The sequence below is a fragment of the Gossypium raimondii genome, chromosome 12 (assembly GCF_025698545.1).
Source record: "Gossypium raimondii isolate GPD5lz chromosome 12, ASM2569854v1, whole genome shotgun sequence".
Classification (NCBI taxonomy): domain Eukaryota; kingdom Viridiplantae; phylum Streptophyta; class Magnoliopsida; order Malvales; family Malvaceae; genus Gossypium; species Gossypium raimondii.
Window position 1 is genome coordinate 38641773 of NC_068576.1, and position 22833 is coordinate 38664605.

Consider the following 22833-nt stretch of genomic DNA (forward strand, 5'->3'; position numbering starts at 1 on the left):
ACTAAATTAAAAGAACTCTAATATGCAAGTTATCAAGAAACTATACTATTCACAAGCAACCCTATTCATGTTTGTTTGGTACTTTCCATGCTTGTTTTACAATCCATGTTTGGGGTTTGTAGATACAACCTTATTCACATACAACCTTACCTTGTCATTAACCAAGAGGAAGCTCATTGGAATGATTTACCTTATCAATAAATAATCCTATAACTTTGCGCATAGAGTTAACTTACTGATAACATTAAGAATGAGAGGTCTAATTCTAATCAACAAAACATACACAAGCAGGGTTTACTTAGATGAGGTTGCATGTCCACACAATATAAATGGCATACATAGCTTATATCCAACTATGTTGTTTCTTACAAGCATTAGAATCAATTAAACAATTATAGATTTAATTATTCTAATTAACAACATAAATATTCTGAGCAACTGATATTAAACCTAATTTTCAATAATTCTAAATATTTATAATTTAATAAAAGACATGCAAATGCTAAAGAAAAGAAGAAAAAACAATTAAATCTCATAAACTTTTTGAATAAACTTCAAAATTTCTTTTAACTATAAAAGGGTTTAGCAATCCATAAAAAAAGAACACAAAAACAATAAAAGTTACAATAAGCTAAAAATTCTACAAAAGTAAAAGTTGTTTCTAACCCTCTAAAAGATCCTGTTTATGAAGTCTATTTTACCTAAACAAGGGTTACAATAGTAGCTAGGACTTTAAGACTTGAAAAAGGTTGAAAACAGCCTCAAATTTGGAGTCAAAACGGCAAGGAAAGCCTTCACGTGTAAGCTTTGGCGCTACGGCCTAGAGGAATCGAATTAGGGTGCCAAGTCCATTCGCGTCAAAGGACTAAATTTTAACCGAGAAGAAACTATGATGATGGCGGTGAAGAATTTACAGCCGTTAGATGATGGGCTAGATTTTACATCTACAATCGCCATTCAAATTTCAAATCGCCTTATCAAAATATCGAATGTTTGAGGGATTCAAGAGCCAATATATATTCACAAGCAAAATAAAAAGAAACTTCATAGTTTCAACTTTAAATCCATATACCATGGATTTTGGGATTGTTTCATAAGTAGCTTGAATTTTTTTTAAGTCACTTTAATACCCCCAAAAAATTTGTTATTGTTTCAGTTTTGTACTCAAAAAATTGAAAAAAAATAAGGTTTTAAGAGCATGATGAAGATCATGAGACGCCATGGTTGGCAGCGACCTCTCCATCCTTTACAGGTAAATAAAAGTTAAATACCCATCTTTTGTTTTGGAACTTTTATGCGGTTTTTGGGTTGAAATCGAAATTGTTGGGTTTTTTTTTTCAGATGGTGGGAATGGCAGTCTTTAGTTTCCTAGTTGTGGCATTTTATACATTTTTAGGGCTGAATACCTGAAATCACTATCACAACGATCTTTTCCTTTGTGGTAATGTTCTTCACAAACCAAAAATTTGAACCCCTTTTTTGTGTTTTTTTATAGCTAACTTTCAATGGGGTTTGATTTTTTTTTTTCATTTCCAGGCACTCTCAGTTGTGTTCCTGTTTGTTAGGTGTACTGCTATTGATCCTACTAATAAAACCAGCTTTAAGAAGTAGAAAAAAGGGAAATCTAAAGGGATTTTGAAGCTAAATTATGGGTTCATATTGACCAAGATTGTTGTAAGGTTTTTTAAGAGGTTAGAGAAGAAGATTCTAAGGACTTTTATAAGGAGGAAGTATTTGGATCCATGGAAAACCAATTTCCAAATGGAACCATTGTTACCATTTCCCCTTGTCATGAAAGATGATGCAGTTTCACCTGATGTTAAAGAGGATGATAATATCTCTTATTGTTCTCTATGCGATTTTGAGGTTTGCACTCTTTTTCTAGCTTTCCAAACAAAAACAAAATCACTACTTGCATTTATCATTTGCACCAATGAGGCCTTGGCTCCATGGCAAGATTGAGGCACTAGAAACTTTGAGATTTGAGTCTCACCTTGTGTAAATTCATGGGTTCTTTTAGTTATAATTAGTTATTTAGTTTAGTGCTTATAATGATTGATTGCATCAGAAAAAACCTTTTACATTCTTCTATGCTTTATCTTAGGTGAAAAGCATAGCAAGCTTTGTAGGACTTGCAACCGGTGTGTTGAAGGTTTTGATCATCATTGCAGGGTAAGAACCAATTTCGGTCTGTCATTTTTTGTTTCCTTTTTAAGTTTTCAGTGTAATTTGAGAAGCAATTTATGTTTATTGATATAGATTTGCTAGTTTTTATGTTATATATCGGTGATTGAACAATTGTGTAGGAAAAACAAACTATACAACATTCATTCTTCTAATGATTTTTGTCTTGTTAATGGTAAGTGGATTTTCTATGTCATTCAAATGCTCCAAAAAGGCTTCAAATTCTAAGTTAGTTCTATTGTACTAAAAATTAATTGTTACTGTTACAATAGCTGATTTTAGAAGGAGGCACTGCAATTGCTATATTTATTAGGTGCTTTGTGGACAAGAAGGGAATAGAGCAAGAGCTGGAGAAAAGTTTTTACATAAACAGTAAATATTATTATCTCTTTTCCATATTGGAAAATCTCTCTTATTGGAGTTCATTTTGAATGCAAAAAATCTGGTTTGGGTTTGTCTCAACTCTTGGAAATGTTACAGGTTTTGTTGGCTTTGTTTACTATTTATGGATCAGCTGCAATGGGACAAGTTTTCTTCTTTCATATAGTTGTGATAAGAAAGGTAAGTAAAACAAGGAAGGGATAGGGGTTATTCAGGGATCAAACTCGAGATTGTTGTTAATTGAAGACTTGATATCAAGTCCTTTTTGTTAGTTCACCTGTGTTCAATCGATGCTTCCTTCTTTGATTAGTTTCTAACATATAATGTAGTAGACCAAAATAAGATTCCCTATCATATTCTTCCTTCAACATCTCCATTGTAAGTTTTGCACATGAAATGAGGTCATTTCCACGTGGTCAGTTTGCAGTAAAAGATAGAGTTGTGGTGGGAGATAATCATTATATGATCACTATATGATCACTCCATTGAAATATCTTTGCATCATATGGCTATTTCAACACTTGCAATATGAAGTTGTGAAATTTAGGAAATTTTGTGTTTGTTTCATGGTGTACCACATTGGTAATTATAACAAGTATGAGCATGTCACAGTACATCACCATGCCCTATGATCTCAAATCCCCGTTCTTTTAGCTTGTCTAGGAAATTTGACCATTTTGTTCCTTGTTAATTCATGCTCTTAACTGTGGCATATTTTGTTATATCATTGCTCTTAATTGAATGTGTTGACTCTTGTTACAAGGAATGAGAACATATGATTATATATTGGCAATAAAAGAAGAGAACTAATTTATAGTGGACCTTTTTGACGACTTTGATGTCTCATCGGACGACAGCTTTGATTTTGATTCACCCGAAAAAGAAACATTCTTGTCAAGGTTTATGCAAATGATTAAGAACTCAGGTATATACAAGATATCCAAAACTTGATTTTATCCAAAGAATATCAATAGTGTCATCATCTTTCAGGGCATAGTACCAAAAAAGGCCTATTTTCGAAATTATTTACGAAAATGGGTTGTTCCAAAAAATAATCATTGGAATGGACCGAAAACACTAAACGTGTTGATGTTGACACGTTTTTAGGAGAAATCGTAGGAAAGCACATTGATGAGGACACGTTTTTCCTCGTTTCAGCAAAAGCGCGCTGACGTGGACGCACTTTAGTAAAAAGCGTATATGGTGACGCACTTTTCCCTGTGTTTGATTAGGTTTTTTTGCTTATTTGCAAATTAAGGCTTAAGCTTAGGGTTTTCAGTTTGTTTATGGTTTTTATAACACCTTAAAATTTGAGGTTAGAAGTTTTGAGGTTTGTAGTTAAGGTCAATGAGTAGGTTAAGCAGTTGAGTTCGTTTTCGCATTTTAATGTCAGAATGAGTTTGCTGGTTCAGTGGTAGTGTGTGTGTTAGTTTACCTTTGGGTCTCGTGTTCGAATCCTTATTAGTGTTTAAGAGGAATTAATTTTATTCTAGTTTTGTTTTTAATTTATAAATATTTATTTATTTTGATTTTATTTTTAATTTGAAATGGGAGGTTATCCTAAAATCTCTCGCGTTCTCCCTCTTCCATCTTCCATTTTTCCCAATTTTTAGTTTTTGCTTGTTTTCTCTTTGCCTTTTCTGTTTCTGCATTGTTTTTTCTTTTTTTGTTACCGTCCGATGGTCAAGGGTTGATTGCCTTCATGTGTTTCGTTTAATCGGATGTGAATCAGCTAGGTTTTGTTTATTGGGGTTAATGAAATGTTTGTTTCCATTTCTTTTATGTCAATTAATTGAAGTTCCTATAGTTTGGTTGTATGTGAAATTAAGGGTTCGGAACACTTTTGTGAAGGCGAATCGGTCAATTCTCGGTGCTTGCGATCTCAATTTAACGCGTGTTTCTGAACTATTAGTGATTAGGGGTTGCGCTGCTATCACGAAATCACAACTTAAAGCATGTTTCTGTGTGGTTTCGTGACTACACGGGTGGCTCCACGGGAGTGTGCTGTACATGGGCGGTCCACACGGTCGTGTGATATTGTAAAATTAGGGTTTTTGACATTTTTCAGTGCCAACATCAACCGCTTTGCTAGCCCAATACTTTTAACGTACTCATGGGGTTGATGTGGGAGTTTTCCACATGGTCGTGTCTGCTTTGTTCTATAATTTTGTTACATTTTACACTTTTGCACAGTGAGGCACTCGGGATACTTACTCGGTCATGTAACTCGGTCACACGGGCGTGTGCCTTTTTCACACGAGTGTGTACTTCATTCATATGGGTGTGTGCCTCTTTTACACGTCCTTGTCGACCTTCACACGGCCTAAACCCACCCACACGGCCAAGGCACACGACTGTGTGGCCCTGTTTTGTAAATTATTATGTTGTCATAAACTAACTCGTTTTATGTTTCTATGTAATCCGACCCTCGGTTAAGCCTTGGTAATTGTGTTTGGGACTCTGTTTTAGCTTAGACTCGTATTCGTAATTATAGAATTAATTTAACGGCTTGTTTAGCGTTAATGTGATGTGATCTACAGAATTGAGACATTACTTAATAATGAAATACAAGTTAATTTGATATTGAGTCTGGGCAACTGAATATGTGTAGTCTTGTTCTGTATGATCGTCTGCGTGTAGTGTGCATTTTGCATGTGCATTAAAATTTGAGATTTGGTAATGAAGAGAAAGAAGATTGATTTGGTAGTTTTACTGCAATTCTTCTAGACAGCGATTTACTGCACTATACTATACGTATACCAGCTCAGCTGTATACTATTGCTCGAGTGGCTTACAGGTATACTTAAGGCAAAAATCTAGGGCACGTGGAAAAAATATGGAAGTCAGATTTAGTCGGTTAGTCGAAATCATGGAACCACATTGGTTACACTAATCTGAAAATGAGGAACCACTTTGGCTGTTACAAATTATTTTCTTTTATTTAAGCTTGTTAGTTGAGGTTATTACCTGGGATTGTTAGTATAAATAACCTAGGAAACTCTTTAGTGGGATATGAGTCTTTTTTATTGAAAAGTATTATTTGGAAGAGTGGTCCATCTCGAATCGAACTGATCCTACAAATAAATTTTCAGTTCTTTATTTTCTATTTTTATCACTCTAGTATTTCTCTTTATCTTTTTGCCCTTATCATATTTGGTTCCGTTGTCGGGAAATAAAGACGGTAGTCACCACCCAAAGTACTTCTAATCCCTCCAATGAAACATAAGAAAATTGTGCAATATCATCCAATCAAACTTCTGACCCTATAGCCACCTAACTAGCTGCCATGGCATCTAAACTGAAAGTCGTGGAAACCCTTAGAGCAGAGGTAGCAGCCTTGAAAATTCAATCCCAAACTTATCAACCTTCTGCTTCCAATACAATAAACCCTCGAGACAAAGGAAGATAAAAAACGGACTAGAGCAGTCGTGAGAATGACGCGACAACTAGCCTTTAGATAATGATGACGATGCTCAACCCTAGTGAAAAAGATATCCAGTACACCGTCCTCATACAAAAATTAAATTCCTCAATTTTGATGGTGACAACCCACGTGGGTGGATTCTTAAAGCGGAAAAATATTTTCACTATTATCAAAGTCTAGAAGAGCTTAAAGTAGATATAACAACAATGTACCTTGAAGGTGATGCTCTTGATTTATTTTCGTGGCTCAACTCTGAACAATGTATCCTTTATTAAGACGAGTTGGTCCAGGCATTACACGAAAATTACGGGCCAGCAGAATTTTAGAATCTTGATAAGTATATTTAAAATATCAAGCAGACTAGTACTGTTCAAGAATATCACTAGGAGATCGTAAAAAGGTTAGCTCAAGTAAGAAATTGGTTCGATCATTGTCTGTCAGGGTTTTTCTCAATGGATTGAGAGAAGATTTAAAGGTTGATATGTGCATCTATAAACCACGGACAGTCTACAAAGTAATGAGTTTGGCGCTCGAATATGAGTTCGAACTAGGCTTAACACTTGGTTCAAGAGGAACCTCTTGGTCCAATTCAAGTAAGCCTAACCCCGCTCTACAACAATCTAGTCCTCCCATTTCTCAGGACACTGTAACATACCCCAGTCAAAATTGGGATGTTGAGATACAAGTAAGATTAGCTAATGGGTTTTTTTTAGATGCAACAAAAAATACGGTTCTGGCCATCATTGCAAAACAGGATTTTTCTCACTGTTGGAGGCTACCAAAGAACAGGATGAGCAAAAGACTTGCCCGACTGAGGAAGTTTATAATCTTTAGCAAAATGACTTGGTAACACTTAGTTTTCATGCCATATTGGGGAAGACATACCACCACCATGAAGCTTAGAGGGGACATCGAGACTAAAGAAGTTTTAATTCTTATTGACAGTGGCTCTACATACAATTTCATAACTAATACCATTATCAAGGAATTGAATCTGAAAACACAAATTCTGCCATTTTTTAGGGTTCAGATTGGTAATGGGGACATCATATGTTGTAATTATGTTTGTCGCAATGTAAAGATCTAACTTCTTAGGTTGAAGATTATACAAGATTTCTACTATTTTAATATTAGAGGAGCCAATGTGGTTTTAGACATCCAGTGGTTGGCAACCCTCAACAAGGCACAGGCAAACTGGAATGAAATATTCCTTATCTTCTAGATTGACGAGCAAAAGTATAAACTACAATAAGGGCCATCGAAAACTACAGCTACTGCCACATTTTAGCATTTTTCTATTAAAGTTAACCATGCTAAGGTATCATCTAGCCCCATGCAATCGCTACTTTCTGAATACCAAGCTATTTTCCAAGAACTAAGTACTTTACCACCCTTTCAGTCTTACATTCACTCTGTTCCTCTTATACCTAATGCCCAACCTCTAAACATTCGACCATACTGTTATCCCTATAACCAAAAAACTGAAATAGAAAAACAAATAGCTAAACTTTTGACCACTGGATTTATTCGACCCAAAATCAACCCCTTTGCTAGCTCGATACTTTTAGTAAAAAAGAAAGACCATACCCAGAGGATATGTGTCGATTATCGTACCCTTAACAAAATCACCATACCCGGTAAATATTCAATTCCTAATATTGATAAATTATTAGATTAATTATAAAAGGGCTATGATCTTTTCCAAGATCGACTTCTGTTTCTGCTACCATCAGATCAGAGTCAAACCAGAAGACATAGCCAAGACAACATTCAGAAAGCACTCAGGGCATTACGAATTTGTAGTCATTCCATTTGATCTTACTAATGCTCCATCAACATTTCAAGCTGTTATGAATGACCTGTTCAGACCTTATTTGCGAAAATTTATTCTAGTATTTTTCGATGATATCCTTATTTATAGCAAGGATATGAACCAACACTTACAACACATCCGTACAACTCTTAATCTACCCCGCAACAACATATATCATGCCAAAGCTTCCAAGTGACACTTCGGCCAACCACAGATAAATTTTCTTAGACATATGGTAAATTCTCAAGGAGTATAGGTTGATCAGTCCAAAATCCAAGCAGTCCAGTCCTGGCCTGTTCCTACCAACTTAAAAGAGTTACGTGGATTTCTAGGTCTGACGGGATACTATCGCAAATTCGTCAAGAACTATGGACTGATAGCACGTCCTCTTACTCAACTCGCTAAGAAAGTTGGCTTCCAATGGTCCCCAATTGCGAAAGAAGCATTCAACAACCTCAAGCGCATATTGAAGACAATCCCAGTATTACACCTTCTGGATTTTTCACAACTATTCACCGTAGAATGTGATGTATCATTCGAAGGAATGAGTGCCATCCTATTGCAGGCTGAGCATTCAATAGCCTATTTTAGTAAAGGAATTTCCTTTACGGATAACATAAAATTAGCATATGACTAAGAATTACTTGTTTTGGTGCTGGCATTACAAAAATGGAAACATTATCTATTGGGGAGGCCTTTTTTTTGTCAAAACAAACCACTGTACACTTAAGTCCTTGTTGGAACAGCGTATTACGACAACCGAACAATAGCGATTCTTAATGAAACTAATGCCATTTGTCTTTTCCATTATCTACAAAGTAGCAAAAGAAAACAAGAGAGCTGATGTGCTTTCCCGCATACCATATTCTGCAAATTTTTTTTATCTTTAGCACTTCCATTTAGCTTGGATTTGTTGGATTTACAATAGGCACTGAAAGTGGATCCTTATACCAGCCATATTATGTTGTCACTAACTTCTATTCCTGCTTCTTTCTCATATTTTGTTATTGCAGGGCAAATGCTCTATTATAAAAATAGGCTGGTTATTCTTGACAATGTAACCCTCAAGCAGAAGGTTCTTTTTGAATCTTACAACACTCCTATTGCAGGCATGGAGGATATTTGAAGACTCTCAAATGGCTGTCAGAACAATTCTTTTGGCCTCAATTAAGACAAGATGTTTATCACTATGTCCAAAACTGTTTGTAGTGCCAACAAAACAAATATCAAGCTTTGTGACCAGCTGGTCTCCTCTAACCTTTGTCGATTTTGGATCGCATTTCAAAAGACATCTTTCTTGATTTCATTGTGGGCCTTCCCAAGTCACACCGTTTTGTCACGATTCTTGTGGTGGTAGACCGTTTGAGTAAATATGTTCACTTTATTCCCTTGGCTCCTTTTTTTATAGCCGAGATAGTTGTTGTGAATTTTTGTAAGAAAATTTTTAGACGTCATGGTTTTCCACGTTCAATTGTATCTGACCGAGATGTTATTTTTCTCAGTAATTTTTAACAAGAAATTTTTAAACCAAGTAAAATGAAACTACGAAAGGGCACATAAAATGAAACTGCGAAAGAGCACAAGTTACCACCCTTAAATTGATGGCCAAACAGAAATGGTCAATTGATGTTTAGAAGCTTACTGTCGCTGTTTTGCACAAGAACAACCTACCGAATGGAGTAGATTTTTTCTGTGGGTTGAATTCTCTTTTAATACTAGTTTTTACATAACTTCAAGATAGTTTATGGTTGTGATCTGTCACCGTTTTATCCTCATGTTCCTAGCGAGACTGCAATGGCGAAATTGGAGCAACAACTAATCCAATGGGATGGCATGTTGAAGCTTTTGAAGGGTAACTTGCTCAAAGCTCAATCTCGTATGAAATCTCAAGCTGATTCTAAGCGTCAAGACCTCACATTCTATGTTGGGGATTTTCTTTTCCTACATATTCAACCTTATCGACAAAAATCACTTGCCATGAAACGGTATGAAAAGTTGTCTCCATATTTTTTTGGCCTTTACAAAATCTTACGATGCATTGGTAAGGTGGTGTATGAACTGAACTTGTTGCCTTCTTAAGTTCATCTTATATTCCACGTATCATTACTTCAACCAGCGATGGGTTAACTGCCTTGTTCACCACCTTTCGACAGAGTGGGAAATAAGTCTTTTTCCAGCCAAAGTTTTATCTCACCGGTGGGTTTAGGAAGCTGGGGTTTGTACATCGGAGTTGTTGATTGAATGGAAAGGGAGGCCTTTGGAAGAAGCTTCATAGGAAAATATGATTTCCTTATCGAACAATTTTCATCATTTCGCCTTGAGGACAACTTGTCTTACGAAGGGGGAAGCGTTGATGCAACTCCCCTACAAGTATACTCAAGGCGAAAATCTAGGGCATGTGGAAAAAATATGGAAGAAGTCAGAGTTAGTCAGTTAACTGAAATCATGGAACCACTTTTGTTACACTTATCTGATAATTAAGAACCACTTTGGCTATTACAGATTGTGTTTCTTTATTTAAGCTTGTTAGTTTAGGTTATTATCTAGGATTGTTAATATAAATAACCTAGGAAACTCTTTAGTAGGATAGGAGTCCTTTTTATTGAAAAGTATTATTTGAGTGAGTGGTCTATCTCGAATCGAACTGATCTTATAAGTAAATTTTCAATTCTTTATTTTCTATTTTATCACTCTAGTATTTCTCTTTTATCTCTCTGGCCTTATCAGTTTGAAATAATATCTCTATGTTATAGTTGTTAATGGACTACTTGTAAGACTGATTACTAATATAAGTTGTTCGCCCACCCCATCTTAGTTTTCTTTCCTTTCAGGTAATTCTTATGTTTGGTGTTGGATTCAGTGTTTCGGTGATCTCAAAACTTCCTTGCGGGTTTTCTCAATTCAGTTTGGACTTATTAAAGTTTTCAATAATTTTGTTAAATTATTTTCATTTGGACTATTAGTAAATTTTTATGGACTGTGGTATAATTTGATTTGGATTCACAAAGTTGTTAAGTTGATTTGAAGTTTTGATTATGGTTTTCGGATTCGAATTTGGTATAACATTTTCGTAGGTGGTTTTGATTTACTGAAATCAATGGTTTAAACTTTAATACAATGTAAGTTTTAAGCAAATAATACTAGTTTATGTTTTGCATTTGAACGGTAAATATTATATTATCCACTGCAAATAATTTTTCATAACGCCAGTCTGTACAATTTCTAAATCCAATTTGATTACAAATTCGGCGTATAAATTGTTAAATGATTTAGCTTAATTTAATCAAATCGTATTGGATTAAGTTTTAAACAATTCTTTTGTAAATTGTTCTAGGATCACTTTGGTGGTCAATGTAACCTTCGAGATTAGGTCGAAACTTTTGGGATGAGTTTAAGTGTTACAATTTTAAAAAAATAGGGATTAGGGTCTAGGGTTTAGGGTTTAATTTTTTAATTGTTAAGTATTGTTCTGGAAGAAATAAATTTGACGTTGATGTGTTCTGAAAAAAATTATTTTGACGAGATGGATTTTACTTTTTTTGTACGGTCAGTAATAATACAGAAAAAGCTTCCAACTAGACTTTTTTTGTACTGTTGATTCTGAAAAAATAAATTTGAGAAGATTTTAAAAATATATCCTAGGATTTTGAAAAATCTAATAGTTGGGGTTGAAAAACGCTTCAAGCAGGATGCACTGTCAGCAAAAGTACTGAAAAAGCTTTTAGCTGGGTGCTCTTTTCAGTAGTGCTTGTGGTAGTGCATCCCACTATTCCGTAGGCTATAAATGACCAAATTTCATTCTCTTGTTGTATAAGAAGTTGAGAAGGTATAAGTTGATTTATCATGTTAATTACAAATCATTATATTTTTACATAATGTTTTTTTGTTTTGAATTTCTTTCGAAAAATAATTTGGTTGAAAATGAGTGGACTTATTAGTGTTGTTATTTACTATGACGGTGAGGTCTGTGACACCAAGAATGATGTTTCTTTTTCGAAGAACACAACACAACTGGTTTTTAACCGGAACATAGAATTGAAAGAATTTCGTAAAAAATATTAGGCGTAAAATATTTGGAACAACGCCAATGAGAGTTTCATCTATTAAGTATGAATTTTATGCTTTAGTTGATCCCGTGACATATGACTCATTTGATATCAAAGCTGTTCGTGGCTTGGAGGCGATGTTGCAGACGCACTTCGCTGGTGGATCACCTTATCTTGAGTTATATGTGGAATTTTCAGCACCAAATGAAGCACTTGCGACTTCAACATCTACTACTATTTGAGAGGAATACACGACCCCTACTCGACACTCCGTTAGTGGGAGGCAGAATACAGAACCATCTATTTTTTATGGCAGGACGGAATACACGACCCCTGTACGACATCTGCGGGTCGATGTTAAATGCTGAAAATGCTTACTAGAGAATGGCATCAACTTCTAATGGTTCACAATCCACATATGATTAGGGACGTTCTGAAATGTACACAAAAAGGGATAATGTACTCCCTACTATGTCCACCGGTGATGTGACCTCCTACATTATAGATGTTGGTGAGTCAGATGATGACTCTAATGTGGATCCACCCCGGGAGCCTTATGTTGATGGAGTAGAAGTTGCATTATTTTCTAAATCGAGGCCTATTTGAACCAAACCTAAAGACGGTGAAGAGAGTTCAGATAAAGGAGAAGAATATCTGAGATTTACAGCGTACTCGCTTTTAGCTCACATGCATAATGTTGATCTGTCGACAGATGATGCGTTAGAGTTTCCAGATCTACCACACAGGAGGCGTGGCCATACAAGTTCGTTTTTGGATTCGGATGAATTGGAAGTTGGTAAGGAGTTTTCTAGTAAGGATGGTTTTCTTGGTGCATTGAAGCAATATATCATCATGAACGAGGTTAACTACCACGTGGTCAAATCCAATTCCAATAAGTTCGAGGCCAACTGTACAGTGCAAGACAGTACATGTTCATGAAAAATCATGGCTTCGGTTAAGAAGATGGCAAGGTTGTGGGAGATAAAAAAGTATGGTTCGCATACGTGTGTTGCCTCTGGTACAGTATCAATGGGTGTTTATAGTTTTTGAGTATTAGTATTATTATTTAATGTTGCATAGTTTAACGTACTCATGGGTTGACAAGTGTTTCACAAGATCATCCCAAGCTGAATTCAGAGATGATAGCGGGCTTAATACTACCGATAATGAAAGTAGATCCTGGGACTACTGTATCGATCTTAATTGCCAATATTCATAGAAAATTTAAGTACACGCCTTTTTATCGTAAGGTTTCGATAGCTAAGCAGAAAGCGTTAGAGAAGATGCACCGTGGGTGGGACACTTCATACAATGAAGTGTGGTACTGGTGTCAAGTGTTGGAGAGCTACGTCCCAGGTTGTGTAACAAGCTTTGAAACAGTTCCTGCATACTACAATGGTAGCTTGCTCCGTGGATGCCAAGCATTCAGACATCTGTTTTCGAGCTTTAAGTAATGCCGGGACACTTTTAAGTACTGCAAGTGATTGGTACAAATTGACGGTACCTTTATGTATGGTAGATATACCCATCAGCTATTGCTAGTTGTGGCATAGAATGGTGATGAGAGGATCATTCCAATTGCGTTTGCAATAAACTGAGGGAGTCAAGTGACGACTAAGATTTTTTTCTTTCTAGGTTAAGGAGGCATGTCTGTCCCCAACTTGATATCTGCGTTATATCGGATCGGGGCACTGGAATACTAGCCACAATTGACTAATGGTGGAGCCTGTGGGATCACACACACCATCAGTATTGTTTAAGGCATGTTGCGTCCAACTACTACGGACAATAACAGTCTACCGCTGAGCAACGACAAGTGACCAACATGGGTATTTAATCGCCACCAATATTATTTGGTTTGTAATATTTAATTTGTTCTGAATGGAAGAATGGTATGTAATTATAGCTATCCACTTATATTGATAGGGTATGGGATCAATAATGACCGTTTTCATTAGACGTTGACAATTTTGCAGTCAAGTAACAATCAAGGCGCAAACTACCTCTGTAACATACCTTTCAATTAGTGGACACAATCATATGACGGTGACCTTCGATATGATAAGATGACTTCAAACCTAGTTGGATGCATCAATTCTTTTTTAAAAGGAATGTGTCATTTACCGATTACCTCGGTTGTGTGAGACTTACTTCTATTTGGCAACACTGTTTCTAAAGTGAGCAGTGAGTTATAAATGCCAAATGCAAGGAAGCCATGTATGGTGCCGGAAGGTAGTGCAAGAAATTAATGAGGCCAAGACGCGGGTCAACTCCATGCACACAGTGTGTCACGATCGTAACAACATATGGTTTTGTGTGGCAGAGTACGATAGATCGAACCAAGGTATTCCCGACGGACAATATCATGTACACTTAAAAAATAGAACTTTCGACTGTGGGAGGTTTGACGCACTTTATTATCCATGCACTCATGTAATTGCTGCTTGTCAAAATCTCTGTTTGGATTCTATGGGCTATGTCGATGAAGTGTACAATTTAGAATACATGTACAACGTGTGAATACACGTATTCCCACCAGTCCCAGATAAACGTAAGTGGTAGTCTGTATTGCTTGCTCCGTTTAAGTTGTTACCGAATAGAGAATTACGTTGCGAACCAAAAAGTTGACCGTGCTCAACTAGAATAGTGATAATATGGATATCCAGGAAATAACGAACCAACAGAAGTTATGCGGGTGGTGTAAAAACCCGGGTTTTACAATGCCAACATGTCCACATCGAAATAACACCTAATCTATTAAATGAAACAATATAAAAATAATTTGTACAAAAATATTCAAAAGAACTATTTTATTAAATGAAACAATATAAAAATAATTTGTACAAAAATATTTAAAAATAAATCAATGCATGTGTCGGTCGGAATCAATGCCACATGGGGTGGTCGATGGTTACGCGCTGGATTCCTTCTTGGTTTAGCTTTTGATCAGGGTTGTGGTTGTTCAAGATCAACTTCTGGTTGTGAATGTTGGGAAAATAACCCACCTTGATAGAATAAAGATTGTGGAGGTGTTTTTTATCACCCACGACGAATGAGTGTAACAAGCTTGAATCTCATAAAGCAATGGGGATTGGAAATGATTTGAACTCTCCGACGGTGCCTCATGCGGTCCTTATTGGGACGATAGCCTATATATCATTGGTTGACTCAGAGTCATCGAAAAATGAGATGCACTGGGCCATGCATTCCAACCTTCAATAGGAGTGGAAAAATGAAACATAAAAGGGTTAATATACACATAAGGGTTAGGATACGCACTTGACATAATCTGTAGGGGCTGTGGTGTAGGCATCATTGCTTGCTCCGTTGGGGTCGGTGATTGCGTAGGCGCTGTTGATGGGCTTGCCTCGCCAGCCCTTGTCCTTGTATTTAAAAGGCCCTGTCATTATTTTTCGACACAGATTTACTGACGCCTCTCCTCTTTCAAGAGTAAATATGGCTTGCCATGGATCCTAAATCATGACATGTAATTCAGATCGCAGGCTAACTCCGAAACGATAATCGGTTCATCAGTAGGTATATTATCATACTGATTATCCCATATTTTCATATATTCTGCATGAAAGATCGGCCAATACGTATTCAGTCATCGTAAGTTAATTTTGTGCTCTTTATCGAGCACCTCAAGTGTCATGGAAATCGATTGTCGAAATCTAAATTGTCGCAACATTCTATGTGTCTGGTGCATCTTGACGGTAGCATAGTTTAACAAATGGGACCTAAACATGCCAAATGTTCAGATTTTGTAGGAATTCATCTGGAATTACTGTCCGAATTATCGGATCCTCGTATGGTGTCCATTAAAACTATATGAACGTGACAAAAGTATTAGTTATATACATAATACTAAATACTAAATACAAAATCAACTATGTTATGTATATATAATTATTAAATGAAATAAATACTTACATGCGCTTCCTACCATTGGTCTAATAGAAGCTGTATATCTTCAATAGCGATAGGTATTCCCCCGTAACTTGGCGAATTGTAAAATATAATATAAAATTTACCTTGTTAAGAGTGGGACTTTCTACAAGTGGTCCACTAGATGACGTAAAAATGGAAAGCGAAATTGAGCCCATGATTTTAGCAGTAAGAGGCAACCTTCAATTTTGATTTTATTTGGTTGTGTCGCTTGACACATTTTTCGGTACAATATTAAAAACATGATAAACCCTCAACTGAGTTCGCCAACTGTTCTAAAATCGATGAGTTTCAGTAGCCACCTCAGATGTACGAGGTTTCGTGACTTGTCTAGCATCAGATAACCTCTAAGGATCTGAAGGATGTACACTCGAGCGTAGCGTACTCTTTGTACTTCAGTCGAATCATCCCCTAACATCGGGAATGTCTCTTACAACTAGCCCATATCAATCCAACCTATGTAAATAATATTCTAAATTGCACCCAAAAGATCGTAACATATGGCTCCCCATTCAATAGATTGAACGGACCTGATGAGTACGGACCCCTCTACCAGTAACTCTAACTATAACTGCACGTCTTCCAAAGTGATGGTTCACTCCCCACAGAGAAGATGGAATGTGTGCATTTTAGGTCTCCACCTCTCCACAAACGCTCTAAGGAGTTTTGGGTCCAACTTACACCCCTGGCCTATATTGGCCACTTGTCAAAAACCTGTTTCTGTCAATTAATTTTCAATCAACAGTGAAGAAGGATAAGGTATATTACGAATAAAATATTGTAACACTCGATCTACCGACTGTTATAAATAAATTATAAAAAATATTAATTAAATTAAAAAATGAAATAAAAATATTAAATAATATTAAAAAAGTGAAATTAACCTTTACCATTTTCATTTGGGCGAAGGAGATATGTTTATTGTCGAGACGAATTAATTGTCGGGTCATTGCTAACATGATCAAATTTCATAGAAATAATAAAAAAAATACAAATTTAAACAAAAATAAAAAATTTAGAGAGAAATTTAGAAGAATTATAATTTAGAAGAAATTTGCTGTCAAAAAAATGGGTGGGGGTGTATAATTATTTTTTTCCTAACCGTTGAACCCAATGGTCAAATTTTTAAATGGCCATTGGAGGTGACTGTTGGGGGAAAACACGTGGAAAAGTGCATCCCTGTCAGCGCTTTTTACTAAAACGCGTCTACGTCATCGCGCTTTTGTTGACACGAGAAAAAACACGTCATCATCAGTGTATTTTTCTATGATTTCCCCTAAAAATGCATCCACGTTAGCGCGTTTTAGTATTTTCGGTCCATTCTAGTGATTATTTTTTAGAGCGGCCCATTTTCGTAAATAATTTTGAAAATGGACCCTTTTCGGTACTATGCCCATCTTACAAGTGTGAGTTCAATTTTAGGGTCCCCCGAGATTGTCTATAAGAATTGATGAAGATCTTAAAGCTTCCTCCTCAACTAGCAAGAAACAAGGGTTCCATGTAAGCATTGATCCATGTAAACTGATAAATCCTAGTAGGGACAAAGCTTTTCTAGTTACAGATAAGGCTAGTCAAAGGTTTATGATACAAAAGCCAACAGTGAAGTTTGATGCATTGAAGCCACTACCACTAGCAATAAAACGTAGCCCATTAATGAACCCTGAAAGAAATATGGCCAATTCAAGAACAACTACAACACATCTAGTTTTTAAAGGCAGAATTCTAGGTTCACCAGAAAGACTTTCAAGCTTAAGACGTTGATTTTCAGGCTCTCCGACTATGTTTTCTACTATGACATCACCGTCACCAAAACAAAAGTATAGAAGCAATTTCGATTTGAAGTTAACCGAGGTTTCCAGTGAGCTTGAAACATACATTTCAAGGCAAGTTTTGTGTTTTGTCATAAAGAAAAATGAAAGTGAACCATCTCCTAGATGAAAAAAAAGATTCATTTGGTCGTTTGTGTGCATTCTTGATCAAACATCTTATTTAATTTTTTTTGGTTTTGAACTCATTTCCAACAATGTGATACTCGTTTTATTTTTTTAATTTAATTTTTACATTTTAATTTTTCTTGTTTGCTTTTGGCAGGTCCTTTTGGTTTATGATTGGAAGAAACACGTCGGGACCATTGCTTTTCAACAGTGAAATTGAAAGTCCAGCTCGCAAAAATAGTAGAGAGGTTAGAGAAGTAAGGCAGAGTCAACAGAATATGGTAGACAAGTAAGAGGACAACACTATTACTGGGGCGATGGGTGATAATCAAAATATTCAGCCACCTCGTCCAGCTCCTATTCCTCGTACTATGTACGATTATGGCAAGCTCACTCTAACTGGGGTTGAATCGTTTATTGTGAAACCTACTACTGCTGCTGTTTTTCACCATTTTTTTGACAGAACGGGGTCAACTTGGGTTTTAAAAAATGAAAACGAAAACGGGAGTCGCCACCGATCCTTTTTGATGAGGTGTGATCGGATCACCCCGAAAAGTGGTTGTTTTTAATAAACGATTTGATTTTATTAAAACAACGAGTTTGGTCCACGAGTTTGGTCAACGATTTGATTAGCACCCTCGTAACGCCCAAAATTGGTACCTAGTCGATTAGTTAACGTCTTAATGTTGAAAATTGAAAACTTTGAAGAATTAAAAAATACGATCCTTGTATTAAAATGTTGAAATTTTTGGGAAAAGAAGCATATTTCACGTTAATCGAGAAAAAGGCATCATATCCAGTAAGTTAAGACACGATCTTTTTTAATTCCCGAGATCGTTTAAAACTTGAGTTTGGAAATATTCACGTATTTAGATTCATTGTGAAAATCGAAACCCAGTAAGTTAGGGCACGACTTTCTCAAATCTAAATGCAAAATATTGCCTTTATTAATTTTTAGAAAAAAATCCTCATCTCGGGAAAATAACGTGTCATATCCAACGCGTTAGGACACAACATATTGAAATCCCGGCAATGAGCCTTTTATCATCCTTAAAGAAGTAATCTTGATTATTTAGATTCAACGAAGAAAATCGGAACCCAATATGTTAGGGCTCGATTCTCTCGAAGATCCCAAATACTGAGTATTACTTATATTTTTAAAATTTTTTTCTTGAAATCTAAATAAAAATGGGTGTAATGGAATAACAATGATAATGATGTAAGTAAAAATAATACAAGCAAAACCAAAGATAATAAATAAGAAGTCACATGTATATAAATAAAATCAATCACGTATGTACAATAACGAGTAATAAACAAATAAAAATTCTAAAGCATAATAAATAATAATAACGAACATACAAATAAATAAATAAATGAGGAAAATAAATAAAAGATATGTATATGGATTATAAAATATAAAAGCATAAATATTTACATATATAGGTATATAGATTATAAAATACAAAAATATATAAAATATAAGTATATACGTTATAAACAAAAAGTGTGTATGTACGAAGAGATATGCATTATAAAATATATGTGTATATATACATATTTTAGAAATTATAAATATAAAAGATACATGTATGTATGTATATGTATATAGGAAAATAATAAAAGGTATATAGATATATATAGACATATATTATAAAACAAAAATGCGTTTGTATGTATGCATAAATAAATTATAAAATATATGTACAAGCATAATGCATACATATATATATATATATATATATATATATAGAATAAAAATAAACCTAAAAAAACTATTCAATATGTTAACGAATAAATAAAAGGGCAAATAAAACTAATAATGATAATAATTAATAATAATAATGATAATAAATGCTAATACAAAATTAATAATGATAGCATTAAAAATATTTAAATAATTAATTTAGTAGAAAAATGATTACAATAACAGATTAGGGATTAAAATAAAAATAAACAAAGTTTAGTGTCAAAAATAAAAAAAAATCACTAAAAGGACCAATTCAAAACACACGTGAAAGGAAAGGGACCAGAAGGGAATATATCCCTCCCTTCAAAACGCATTACTTTGATTAGGGCTAAAATGAAACAAAAATAAAGTTATGCAGCTAAATTAAAGAAACAAACGGGACCAGATTGCATTAAGGCGCAAAAGCGGAAGGATATCGCGCGAAAATATCCCATTAATATGGAAACACGCGGATCCTGGGTTGCGGGTCGAGTCGACGCGCGGGTACAGGCCTTGTACGACGTCGTTTTGAGGCCACTGCCAAAGGCTTCAAACGACGTCATTTCTTAGCAAACAAAAAGACCCTAATCAGCAAGGTTTTCCCATTTTTCAAACAAAACTAAAAGGCCAAACCAGCCTTCTCTCCGCCGCAACAGAGCAACCCCTCTTCAACTTCGATTCCGACGAAGTGAGTGAGGTCCGGGGACATGTTTTGAGAAGGTAAGACTTCCTTCTCCTTCCTCTTTTATTTTATTTTGCAAATGTATGTAAAATAACGAAAAAGAACTGAAGAAAAAATAAAAAAAAGTAAATCGGAAACCACCTTATTTTCTATTCAATTTCTCTGCGTTTTCTGTAACAAATCTCCTCCCTTTTATTATTATTTATTTATAAAATGCGTATATAAAATAAAATAAAAAACAAATAACGAAAAAAAGGCGAAAGATTCGGACCTAAAAACCTTCCCAGAATTCGATCTCTATTCTTTTATTTCTTTGTTTCAAACTCTGTTTTTTGATACCAAAAATCCCCCCTTTTCCTTTCATTTCACAACATACTTGGCTTTAAAGCCAAAAGAAAAGATGAAAAATGAAGGAAAAATCCCCTCTTTTGCTACTGTTTTCCTAGTCTGCTTCCATTTCTCTCTTTTTGCTGCTTGTTTGCAGGTACATGGCAAGGTCAACTTGCCGTTTCGGTGAAAGGATGACTGGCGGTGGCAGACATCGAGCGTGGTGCGCGTTAAAGGCGTACATGCCATTCCAAAAATTTTTAAGGTTTTGGGCCACCGGCTTTGTTTCCGTAATTGGGCTTGCTGTAATTGTTATTTTGTTTTGTTTGGGTTTGGGCTTCTGTTTTGGGTTTAATTTAGTTTGTTGGGATGGGGCAAATTTGGGCTTTGTACAGCTACAAATAATTTTGAACTGAAGTCGAACACTATTCAGATAGTACAATAATATGTTCAATTCAATGGTTTGCAAGACGAAGATCCAAATACTCATCTGGCCAATTTCTTGGAGATTTGCGACACTTTCAAGATTAATGGCACCACTGATTACGCCATTCGTTTATGGTTGCTCCATTTCTCGTTGAGGAAAAGGAAAAATAGTGATTAATTTCTTTTGTAGTACTTCGCACTGATTAAGACTGCCAAGTTGAGGAATGACATCTCCTCTTTTGTGCAGATCAATTTGGAGACTTTGTATGATGCATAGGAGGGATACAAGGATCTATTGAGACGGTGCCCTCACCATGGGTTACCTTTATGGTTACAAGTTCAAACCTTCTACAATGGTTTGAATCCCTCAACAAGGTAGTTAATTGATACAGCAGCTGGTAGAACACTGAACAATAAAACACCCAAAGTAGCTTATGAGTTTATAGAGGAGATGACACTAAATAATTAACAGTGGCAAGTCATGAAGACGAAACCAATAAAAGCAATCGATGTTTTTAATATTGATTCAGTTACTATATTAGCAAGCCAAGCAGAAGCAGTGAATAAAAAATTTTACGGTTTATATTTTTCTACGCAGGTAAATCCAATAATGCAATGCGATAAAAATAGAGGTGGAAATCAATAATCTAGAATGTTTACCCTTCGGTCCTAGTACAGAGAATGAGCAAGTTAATTATATGGGTAATAATTCTAGACCTTAAAATAATCCTTATAGTAATAAATATAATACAGGTCGGAGGAACCATCCCAATTTTTCTTGGGGTGGTCAAGGAAATCAACAAACACAACCCCCCTGGGCTTCCAGCAACCTTATGAGAAAGAGAAGAAGCTAAACCTTGAGGAGATGTTGAAAAATTTTATCTCAATGTCAGAAACTCGTTTCTAAAACACTAAGACAACACTAAAAGATAATCAAGCATCGATTCAAGGGCTCAAAAACCAAATCGGACAGCTTGCTAAACTAATTTTGGAACGACCACAAGTAGCTTACCTAGCAATATTGAAACTAACCTAAGGGAGCAGTTTCATTCAATTACTGTTTGAGACGAAGAAGGGTTAATTGCACCTGAACAGAAATTGAGGCAAGAAGATGTGGTGAATAATGATGAGGTTGAAGAAAGAGGAATAATCGATTGTCAAAGAATACAAACCTCGAGAGTCATATCCAAACGCAATGAAAAAAAATCACACAAATGAACAATATGATAAATTTATTAAGCTCTTAAAAATTACACATTAACTTACTGTTTGTTGAAGCTCTTTCACAGATGCCAAATTACACAATCCATATCTTTAACTAATTATCAAGCATATCATTTTATAAGATATATACATGCGCATAACATTCTAAAACAAAGCTAATTCTAAATTCAAATACCAAATCATGGCTAACCCAATTCATTAATAGTTTATAAAAATAGTAATTTATATGTTATGCATATGGGTAATTTAAGACAAAACATAGGTAACCTACCTTGTTTTGGACAATTTTGATTTGTACAAAAAATTAAACAGCATGTGAGCATTAATTCGGACAGCATTAATATGCTCAAAAACGTATAGCAATTATCCAACATTCAGACAACATTTAATTAACATTTGGACAGCATTTAATCAACAATTGGACAACATTAAATCAACATGTGGACAACATTTAATTAACAATTGGACAACATTCAATCAATATTTGGACAGCATTTAATCAACAATTGGACAGCATAAAATCAACATTTGGACAGCATTTAATCAACAATTGGACAGCATTCAATCAATATTTGGACAACATTTAATCAACAATTGGATAGCATTTAATCAACAATTGGCACTACACCAAAACAGGTTTTTAGCGGCGTTTTTTCAGGCCTTTAGCGGCGCTTTTTAGCGCCACTAAAGGTGAAAGCGCCGCAAAAAAATGCCG

At 35.3% G+C, this 22833-nt stretch overlaps 1 non-coding gene and 1 pseudogene across 1 annotated transcript; one reads left to right on the forward strand and one right to left on the reverse strand.

Moving 5' to 3' along the window:
• The first annotated feature begins 673 nt into the window (after positions 1 to 673).
• Positions 674 to 17734, forward strand: LOC105764004 (protein S-acyltransferase 18-like; annotated as a pseudogene).
• Positions 17735 to 21108: 3374 nt separating this feature from the next.
• LOC128035652 (small nucleolar RNA R71) lies at positions 21109 to 21215 on the reverse strand. Its single transcript, XR_008192204.1, has one exon. It is a non-coding gene; the product is annotated as a small nucleolar RNA R71 (small nucleolar RNA).
• Positions 21216 to 22833: the final 1618 nt, after the last annotated feature.